The sequence below is a fragment of the Harpia harpyja genome, chromosome 1, assembly GCF_026419915.1.
Source record: "Harpia harpyja isolate bHarHar1 chromosome 1, bHarHar1 primary haplotype, whole genome shotgun sequence".
NCBI classification, from domain to species: Eukaryota; Metazoa; Chordata; class Aves; order Accipitriformes; family Accipitridae; genus Harpia; species Harpia harpyja.
This window is the reverse complement of record NC_068940.1, coordinates 48,679,635-48,689,996: the sequence shown is the minus strand read 5'-3', so window position 1 is coordinate 48,689,996 and position 10,362 is coordinate 48,679,635.

Here is a 10,362-nt window from a genome sequence, read left to right as displayed (position 1 = left end):
GGAGCCAAGGGATTTCTGTGGGTCTTGTGCAGTGCACAGGTTCCCGGGGACTGGGCTGGGGACAGCGAGGATGTGAAGGGTGGGGATGTGTCTGCATTTGTGTCTCCGTTTGACCTGGAGAGTCCCACAGTTCTGGGGGAGACAGTGACACGTGCTTCTGTAACATAGCAGGTTATTTCATAAGATGTGGTTCAGCCATATCTTACCCCCTTTGTTATCTGTCGATAGGTTAAATAAGTGCAACTAAACTAAGGGGTGAACAAGGCTTCTCCAGTCTTGGGCCCCTTCACCGATGCAAGTGGAATCTGCTGTAAAGAGTTCTGGGCACTTGCAGCTGCCCATGAAGCCATTAAGAGGTTTGATTTGAAAATAAACTTTAGACCAGATGATGTGGAACTCCTCTTCTGTGCCTGTAGGGCTGGAAGGATGGGCTTTCTCACAAGGGCATCGGGGGGGATGATAATTTCATTGATGCATCTAATGAAAATGTGCTATGACAGGTACAAAATAAAAATCTAAGGCAGCATGTCTGAAAAGCCTGGAGTAAGGTGGTATGTGGCCATACACTGAACACTTGGGATAAGGTAAATTAATGAAAAAGAATTAATCAGGGTAGTCTATTCCGTGTACTATGTAAAACAAATATACTTTGTGGTAGTAATTCTGTTCTATATCGTGTTATGTCTACATGCAGGAAGAAAGACTAATTTAACTGTCACACACAACTTTAATTTTGGCTTGTGCTTGTTTTGGAGGGATTAACTTTGACATATTTATGGGTTTTGTGGTGTCTGGATGCGCATACAACTGCATTCGTGTGCTGTGCAGTCAGAAGGGCACGTGTGTATCCAATAGCAGGTCACTGCCAGACGTAATGCTGGCTCAGATTTCTCATCCACGGTAGCCTCATATGCTTTGTCCTCAGAGTGCGTTTTACCAGGCAATTATTTTGGAAAGCTTTGACAATTTGAAAGGCTGCCTGCTTTCTGGGTGCAAAGCCAACGTCAGGGGTCCACAAGCAGCTCCGCAAACTGCTGTTGCTGCCAGAAAGCGTGGTCCGCTGGCTCTTCCCCTCCAGCGCCCTCTCCTTTGGTTAGCTGAGTGTTTGTGCAGCCACACGGGGAACTGGATGTAGGAACTGGTCGAGATAATACTTTACTGTGTTGCTGAAATTAAAGCTAACTTAAACTGCTTGTGCAACATAAGCATGGGAGTGGACACATGCAGCCAACAGCTGAGAGCTGAAGGTGAGGGAAATGTGCATGCTGGAAACCCTTAGCAAGCCCTCTAATAAACTTGCTGTACATTACAAAGTCACACCCTAATACCTGAAGTGTTAGACTTGTTTGTTGTGAAAAGTGAGGTCTGGTTTTGATGTCAAAGGTGAGCATCTCGCACTAAGCAGTGCGAGGTTCTGAATGTGACCTGGGTAGAGAACTGACCATGGCTGAATACCTTCCCCTCTGTCCAGCACTTGAGGGTCTCCTGTTGCAGAGAGAGAAATTCCATATTAAAGCCGCATATTTTTTTTTCCATGATTTAAAAAATGATGACTGTTTCATGGCAACTGTTCAAGCTTATATTCAGATTTTTTTGATTAAAAGGGGAAGGGGAAGTGCATGATAAACATGATAAATAAGGTACATGATAAATATAGGTCATCACCTGAGCAGTCACCAGCTTTGCATATGCATGCATAGGGGGAGGGAAGTGTATGACATGAGCTTGTATTGTAGGGTGAAACTATAGCTGTGTCTGAGATAGGTACCCTGTTTAAGGTAAAGGTTTTGTTACTTTTATTTAGCCTCCCCCCACATTCTTCCTCAGATATGAAAATAAGAAAACAATTCTGTGATAAGTGAAGGAAAACCTCAGACTGCAGAAATGGCTCAAAAGAGAGAGAACAAAGTCATCCCATCTCGTGTGTTGCCAACAGTTAACACTGTGTTGTGGTTTAACCCCAGCTGGCAATTAAGCACCACACAGCTGCTCACTCACTGCCTCCCCCACAGTGGGATGGGGAGAGAATTGGGGGGGGAGGAACCAAAACAATACCCCCCCCCCTAAAACTCATGGGTTGAGATAAAGACAGTTTAATAGGTCTGAAAAGGAAGGGAAAATAATAATAATAATAGAATATACAAAACAAGTGATGCATAATACAGCTGCTCACCACTGGCTGACCAATGCCCAGCCAATCCCCGAGCTGCGGTGTCCCCTGGCCAACTCCCCCCAGTTTATATACTGGGCATGATGTCATATGGTATGGAATACCCCTTCAGCCAGTTTGGGTCAGCTGTCCTGGCTGTGTGCACCCCCAGCCTCTGCTGGCAGGGCAGTATCAGAAGCTGAAAAGTCCTTGACTTCATATAAAAACTGCTCAGCAACAACTAAAACATCAGTGTGTTATCAACATTATTCTCATTCTAAATCCAAAACACAATACTATACCAGCTACTAGGAAGAAAATTAACTCTACCCCAGCTGAAACCAGGACATGCTGACATAGCTCTGAAAATCCAGGAAGAAAAGCAAAGTGATTGAACTGTGCCAAATACAAGAGGAGCAAAGTTCTCTTCTAGAGCTTGCTCTTCTTCAGCTTGAACAACCACAGATTTAGAAAGACTTCAGGATAAAATTGCCAGGAAGTATGAGAATAAGTCTTTTGATTCTGATATTTTGTTGTATTGAACAACCAAAGCAAGCAGGCTTTGCACTGCTGTAGGTAGGTGCCACCCATATCACCCAGGACAGGTATTGGATACTGACTGTCCTCCCTGGCACTGGCCAGCTGTATCTATCCTTGGACAAAAGTGCTTTAGAATCATAAAATCATTTAGGTTGGAAAAGACTCTTAAGATCATCGAGTCCAACCATAAACTTAACACTGCCAAGTCCACCCCTAAACCATGTCCCTAAGCACCACGTCTACATGTCTTTTAAATACCTCCAGGGATGGTGACTCCACCACTTCCCTGGGCATCCTGTTCCAATGCTTGATAAGCCTTTCAGTGTAGAAATTTTTTCTAATACCCCATCTAAACCTCCCCTGGCCCAGAGCTGTAGACTTTAACAATTGTTGTCCCAGGCATTGAAGTGCTGAAAAAATAATGACTGACGCGTTGAACGTACTCAGTACCCAGTAGCAGCCCATATTGAGTGGGCCAGATCCAGTACCCTCCTGTTTCGCTGGACGGTCACACAGGGACCTGAAGGAGTTGCTGGAGTCTTGCACATGCAGGACACTTGGCACCTAGAAATCCTGAATTACAGTGGCCTCGCTGAAAGAGTGTGTAGATGCTAACTGAGATCAGTTTGCTGTCTGGCAGCACTGTGTAGTATCTGCTGATCAATTGGGAATTAAGCTCAGTGCAATGAGGAATTTGGAAATGCTGAATTGGCTGAATGAGCATCGTCAGCTTCAATCAAAGGGTAGTCAGTCACGGTCTTAAATGGCTGGGGTTTGCTTTCAGTTCAATGTTTGATATGCTGTTATCTCTATAAATTGTGCATGCTGGAGCTCTAGAAAATTATGCTCAACTTTTCTTGCCTTTTCATATTCTCTGTATGTTTTTTCCTCAGGTAACTACAGAAACTAAGCTCCTTTCAGTGTAAAAGTTCCTATGTCAAAATACTGTCCATTGTATGCTGTATAACTAGATGAGATGCTAATATATAACCCAGAAGAGAATTCTCACTTTAAATGGAAATGCAAAAATAAGGGAATTTTACCATTCTGGAAATAGTCTACTTTGTTTTTCTTTGGATTTAGGCAGATGTTAAACCCCCTCTTTTCTCAAGTGCTGGCTTACAGCTAGGGACAAGGGAGTGTTTCAGGGGTGAGCCTGAAACCTGCAGCACTGTGATGGTCCTTGGCGTGATGTTGCTGCCTGTGTACAAATGAGGATGGGGTGGTTAAAGGGTTGAGAGCATATTGACTTTGCAGTCAGGGATTTAAAGATTGTAGCTGGCGTAAAAGCAAAGGCGCAAAGCTTTTATCTCAATAGCTCAGATGACAAAAGAAAAGTAGCTGCAGCAGTGTTGGTCCTGAATTTTTAGGCAGATACGCCTCCGACTTGGGGTGGTCTTGGCATCTCACCTGATCAGATGAAAAACCACCTTGCGTGCATCTGCACAGGCATATTTGCATCCTTAATATTGCACTGTCAGTGCACTGGAGAGCAGACAGATGCCCAGGCCCAACCAAGCTGTGCTGTGAACCTCCTGCAGCCCAGAGAACAGCTGGGGACATTGCAGGACCATGGGGCTCTTGTTTGAATTGTGAGGGGGCTGGGAAGCACAGCCCTGACTCTTACCTCCAGACAAGTATATTTCAAAGAAGGTACAGAAACAGTCTGGGAGCCCCACAGCAAGCTCAATGTGGTGTGGAAACTTGATGTGGTGCAATTAAAGAGGAATTCAGTGTAGTCAAAGTTTATGCACTTTGCTTTCAGTACTATAGTAAAAGAGAATTAAAAAGAGGCATATAAATAAAAAATGTGTGTGCCTGGATGAATATAGCAGCATTTTGAAAAGGACAAAGGATTCCTCTGAATAATATTTAAAATTTAGTATTGCAAATTGCTTGAATGAATAAAAATGACATTTTTAGAAGGTCAGAAATTGCTTCAGAAAGGTATCTAATATTTAAAGTTGAGTAAAGGAATCTATTTCTTACAGCCATGCTTCTGCTCATGTTGCCTGGAACTCACTTCCAGCTGAGGTTGGGGTGGTGGGACTGACCCTCTTTCTCTGTGGGTTAAGGTGCCCCAACCTGGACAATGGCCCTTTCTGTATGCTTCTCGTTAATGCAGGTGACTGTGTGAGCTACTCGGTGAGCTCAACAAACTTCAGGGAAAGTCCATCACTGCCCCAAGGAAGGGTGAGGGGGAAAATCAGAGCATCCCGTGTAAATCGCAGTCTATGTGGCAAAGCAAAAAAACCTGCTGTGGCTGGCAGAGATGGTTGACAGGATTTTCTGTAGATATCTGGTTGGCACCCTTTTCCTTCAGCCCTGCATGGAGACACTTAGTGAGGTGCCTGGAGTCTCCCTGCCCTTGCTTTTATGCTCGTGGTCTCAGGTTAGGGTTTCCCTCACTTTCTGGGGGCTGTTTTGCCATGGGTGCGGGGCGTGCGGTGGCTGTGGGGCTGGCAGGGCACAGGAGAAGCAGAGCCTCCCCCGGTGCAGGTGGCTTGGCGTCCTGTACCTGGAATTGATGGGCTGAACTGGCATCTCGGCACTCAGCCTGTCTCCATTCAAATAGTCACCCACTTAAACATGGATTTGGTATTGATGGTGTTATAGACAGTTAATCGCGTTAAAAGTTAAAAGCTCAGTTAATCGCGTACCACCATGTTAAGGTAGCTTCCCTGAATGCCTGCTCTTAAACCTTATCCTCTTGAAGCGAATGTCCCAGGGAATGCAGGAGGATGGGTTTTGAGAGATGGTAGCACAAGCTTTTGTAGAAAGGGTAACTGGTGGGATAAAGTTGTATTTTGAACTACCCCTCTGAATTAGAGCTCTGCTGGTGGTGGAGATTGACCTGATGCACGGAGGCGCAGTGTCTGCCTCACTTAAAAAAATGCAGCCAGCGAGAAGCAACGTTGTCGTCTTGGAAACATGCTCATGCTCCTTCCTGCTCTCCCTCCTTGCCTTGAGAGCAGGCACGCAGGGGATAAACTACGTTGCCATCATTTGTACTGGGTTAAATGAGGGCCGTGGGATTTCTTTGTTGCTAAACTCGAACTCAGAGTTTCCCACCTGCGAGGGGAACAGCTGAGTGGTTGTGGCACAGACCCATGTCCTCTGGTGTCCAACCTTGCCATGGCAAATTCTTTGGCCCACCTTATTAATCTTTTGCATGGTAAGAGACTATGCCGTGTGGAAACTGCGCATGTTGCAATGACCCTTTACTTCATGTTTTCTTTTTACCCATTTGGGGAAATTCCAAGGCACAGTTACAGTGAGGGCTGAGTAATTATGTTGCTGCTTTAAATGCCTATTAAGTAATTATAGTTACAGAGGCAATATCAGGCTCTTTTCCTCTAAAGCTGTTATCCTGGTAAGGCTGTTTTATCACTATCATTTTTTTGTTAATATATTTGGTCTTCTTAGATTAGCGCTGACTTTAAAAAAAGGATTTTTCTATGCTATCACAAAAGCAGAGCAGGCATCATCTGAACACTTGTCCTTGGGTGGAGAGTCCCCAGGGAACAGGGGCGGATGGCACAAGCTGCGGTGATACCTGTGGTTAGCACTAGACCAAGGAACTGAGCGAACAGGATGGCTTTGCCTGAGCTCATCAGCAAATTAGATAAAATAGTCTTTGCAGGCTGATTGATACACTAGTTATCACCATGTCAATGAACCCTCATTCGTGAGCTGATTGGAAAATTGCAGTTTTCCTTCTGGCAACTTGGAATGCCTTCCCTCCCTCCTGCTATTGTTTCACTCCAGTATTTCAGAGCTCACTCACTGTGGCTGGTATTTCCAAATAAAACAAAGTCATGTTCAGCAGTAAAAGAAATATTGCTTGGAAATTTGCTGTGGGAAGAGTTGTCAGAATCAAGTTTTTCTGGCAAATGTGTAAATAACTGAAACTTGGAGTTTGACTGACTGTCCTCCTTCGTTTCAGGCAGGCTGACTTGGGTACACCCTTGGATGGATGCTGACAACGTGTGTGTGGGGGTGACTCCATTTCACTCTCTCCCCACTCCATGCTGAGTAAGAAGTCAGCGCAAGGTCACTGCGTAACCTGATAAGGCTTGACTTTTTTCTTGTAATGGTGATGACCTGCCGTTGTTCAACTACTGAAGGTGTAAAATAGCAAGCATGGTAACAGTTGAATTGTGGGGCACAGAGGTTTCACAAATCTCTGGAACAAACCCCTCCATCCTCAGAGGTGGTTCATCAGCAGTGAATTCCTTCTTCAGGATTCACTGTGGGAAGTTGTGGTTAGGTCAAAGCAGTGAACTCATCAGCTAATTTATGTCTTGTGCACTGGTCCTGTAACAGATGTGCACTTTGCAAAGTGAGATGGCTCACTCTGGGGAAGTATGAAGTGGCATTGGGGCCTGACCCTGTATCTGTTTTGGAGGTTAGTCAGAGACAGGTGTAACCTGGAGCAGCCATGTCTCTCCATTTTGTGCGTCTATAGGGTTAAGACCTTGGCAGGAAACCCACTATGTGTGAGGGAGGCAGGAATTTGGGTAGCATGAAGAATTTACTCCTGGCGCCTCCAGTTCAGTGTTGGGTAGAGGTGTCTCATTGGGCTTGCCAGGGTTCAGGCAATTTTGCACATGGATGTGTGCACCCTCGCAGTGATCCTGGTGCAGATGTGATCCATCAGGGCTGCTACAATTTGGACTCCCACAGTCCTCCACAGCATGTCCCCACACCCTCCCTGCATGCTGATGCTGGTGGTTCTCAGAAATGATCTGGCTAGGATCAACCCTAACAAAAATAAATGGTTATCTTTCTGCCAGCCTGGTGGCCAGGGCACCTCAGATTCAGATCGGCTTCAGCAGCTGTGAGAAAAATCCATTGGCTTCATACCCCATGGAGAGTTGCTATCCAAAGGACCTAACAAGCTGTCAGCCTAAACGCCATGTTACAGGATGCCCACCTCTTCTTTCTCAGCACCCTTGCCTGGTAAGTGCATGGAGGCAGAGGTGGGATTGGCTGCCCTGTTGCTATCTTCTGTGGAAATAATGAAGTTGATGAAACCAAAGAAACCTGAGGAAGTAGGATTTATTCTAGCACGACTAAGAGCTCAGCTCATGCTTTCAGATGCCTTCCATTCGTAGAGATTACGGCCCAGAGAATTGTTAAGTGAGTACATTGCTAACAGTTTGTTGTGATGGAGGATGAAAAAGAAATTAGATAAACTTTATTATTCAGAGTTTGGGTGACATTTGAGAAATACTAAATTAACCTTCCAAATGTCTTGTTTAGGGGAAAAAAAAGAAGGAAAGTCAGACATTCAGTCTGGTTAACACTGACAATGAATGACTGCATGTAAACAAATTCCCTCAAGCATTCATGAATGCATTTCCTCAGCTGCTAGTATTTCATCAGGTAATGAGTAATTTCCACATCTGTCTTATTGAACAGAAAATACCATGGTCTCAGCTTGAGGGTGAAGAGGGAGCAATATATTGAAACTAAACCTGGATGCAGTTGAACACAGAGCGGTTATTAAAAAAAACCCTGAATGCTCACAATATTATTTTCCTGTTCCAATTAGAAGAAATGAAGTCAGGCTTAATTCTGTATTTTTGTTGATAGTACAACTTTGCCATTAGTTTGTGGGTTTCCAATTTCAGGCCTTAAAAAAACTGAAATGAAAATGGAATGAAAAATTAGTAGAGGTTAACTGTTGTGAAGACCCTTACGAGCCTGCCTTGGGCTTTTAAGTCTTGTGCTTGCACTCCCACATGTGAGATGTTGATGCGCATATTTGTCCTTTCAAGGAAAGGCTCTCTCTTGAGGATGGCTCAAGCACATTGAAGCTCCAGCATCGCTGGTGGAGCCATGGACGGAACAGATTTTTCCTTGCTGCCCTGGGTGCCAGGGTCCCTCATGCTGAGATTCTCCCAGCAGGCAGCCTGGCCCATCGCTGCTTGTCTACGGGTGTCTTGGCACTTAGACAAGGGAAGTTGACAAGTTTTTCTGAAGCAGAACATCTCAATAGTCACAGTGGACCACGTTCCCCATGGGAATCTGCTGAATATATTGCCTTCGGCAAGGATTAATGCCCACTAATCCTCAATTCAAGAGGAAAAGACTCAGGTGTTTGCCAAGCACCAAGGAGCCAGTTCAGTCCTTTTCTCCCTCCCCACTTCTTCTTTTTTTAATAAATCCTTCTCAAAATTACAAAAGCAGATCTAAGCAATCACAGTGACTCAGCTGTAGAGCTATAAGCAGTCCACATTGCAGATTAAATTTGCAATTGGCAATATCGTTGTGCTGCACTGTCAAAATTAAAACCAACTCTTCCTACTTGCTACACAGAAAGTATGACATGCAAAGATTTACATTAAGCCAGAACAGTTGCTAGAAGAGGAAAGGGGCAGACCTGATATCCTCAGACGGGTTAGAGACCACCTACCCCAATGTCTTGTTTTACCAGTAGAGTGATCTTGGCTGGGTTTATCAGCAGAGGAAAAAGGAGACAGACCCATAAGCAATATATGACAGGGCATTCATTCACAGCGGTATGTTGCAGGGAATGGAATTACTTTCTGATCCCACCTGTGATATTTTTTTACCTGGAAGTATAGCAATCATGATATTTTTAATCTGAAACCCACCCAGAGCTACAGTAACTGCAAGTGCTGCTCATTTCAGTCACACATTGAAGACTTTACAAAGATTTAAACTAACTAAGTGTTAACATGGAGTAAGGAATTTCAAATACTGATATGCTAATTATAATGCATTTACAGTGATTGCTTATGAGTGTGACTGCCTTTCTAATTGAATCCAATGCCTTCTCTTTTTTGGTTATAGCAAAAAATAGATAGGAGTGTCCAGTCTATTCTGTATCTCTGGTTTTTATATCTTATTCTTGTCCTCATAAGACAACTGTCCCAGCAGTGCATAAATGATATCACAACATTGTCCAGATTCTGACTTTTTCCCAGACAAACTAAGCAATATTTGTGTGTTCATTTTGAACTCAAAGGTAGAATTTCCATTGATGGCAGTATGACCAGGACATCTCCTTCATAGTCCTGCAAGTTCCTTCCTGCTACTCCACTGTGGTCTTGTTCACCCCTTCTTTTAACATGCTCTGTTTTCTCTGTGTCCTTCTGGGATGAGGTTAAGAGTCTGCTTTACCCAGACTGAATGTCCCATCTGCTGGTTTCCCTGTGCCACTTCAATGTGTCCTAGAAGATACCTGGGCATTTTACTCCTTTTGATTTGATATAAAAAACCCAATGTTTTGAGTTTGTTTCTATCCAAAACCAAGGAAGCAAAAATCAGGTTGGAAGCTGGCCAACCATTTTACCTTTGGCTTTTACATTACCCAATACAGCTAACTATTGCTAGAAGAAATGATGCAAAACCGTGCAGAATGTAACTTTGCTTTTCGAAGATTTTAAACTGAGGAAGGAAGGACTGTTTATTTATAAAATAGAAACTCCTCAAATTTGATTAGAAGGCATCAAAGATGAAGAATCCAGTATTTTTCATGGTAATTCCCTCCACTAGTTAAAAATTTTTACTGTTACAATGTGATCCTAATGTCTGACTTGATTTGTAGGCTTCAGCTTTATACCACTGATGTGTAATGTCTTGCTCCACTAAACTTAATTTTCTGGCACTGTGCTTTTTCTCCCTGTGAAAGTTCTTAGGTG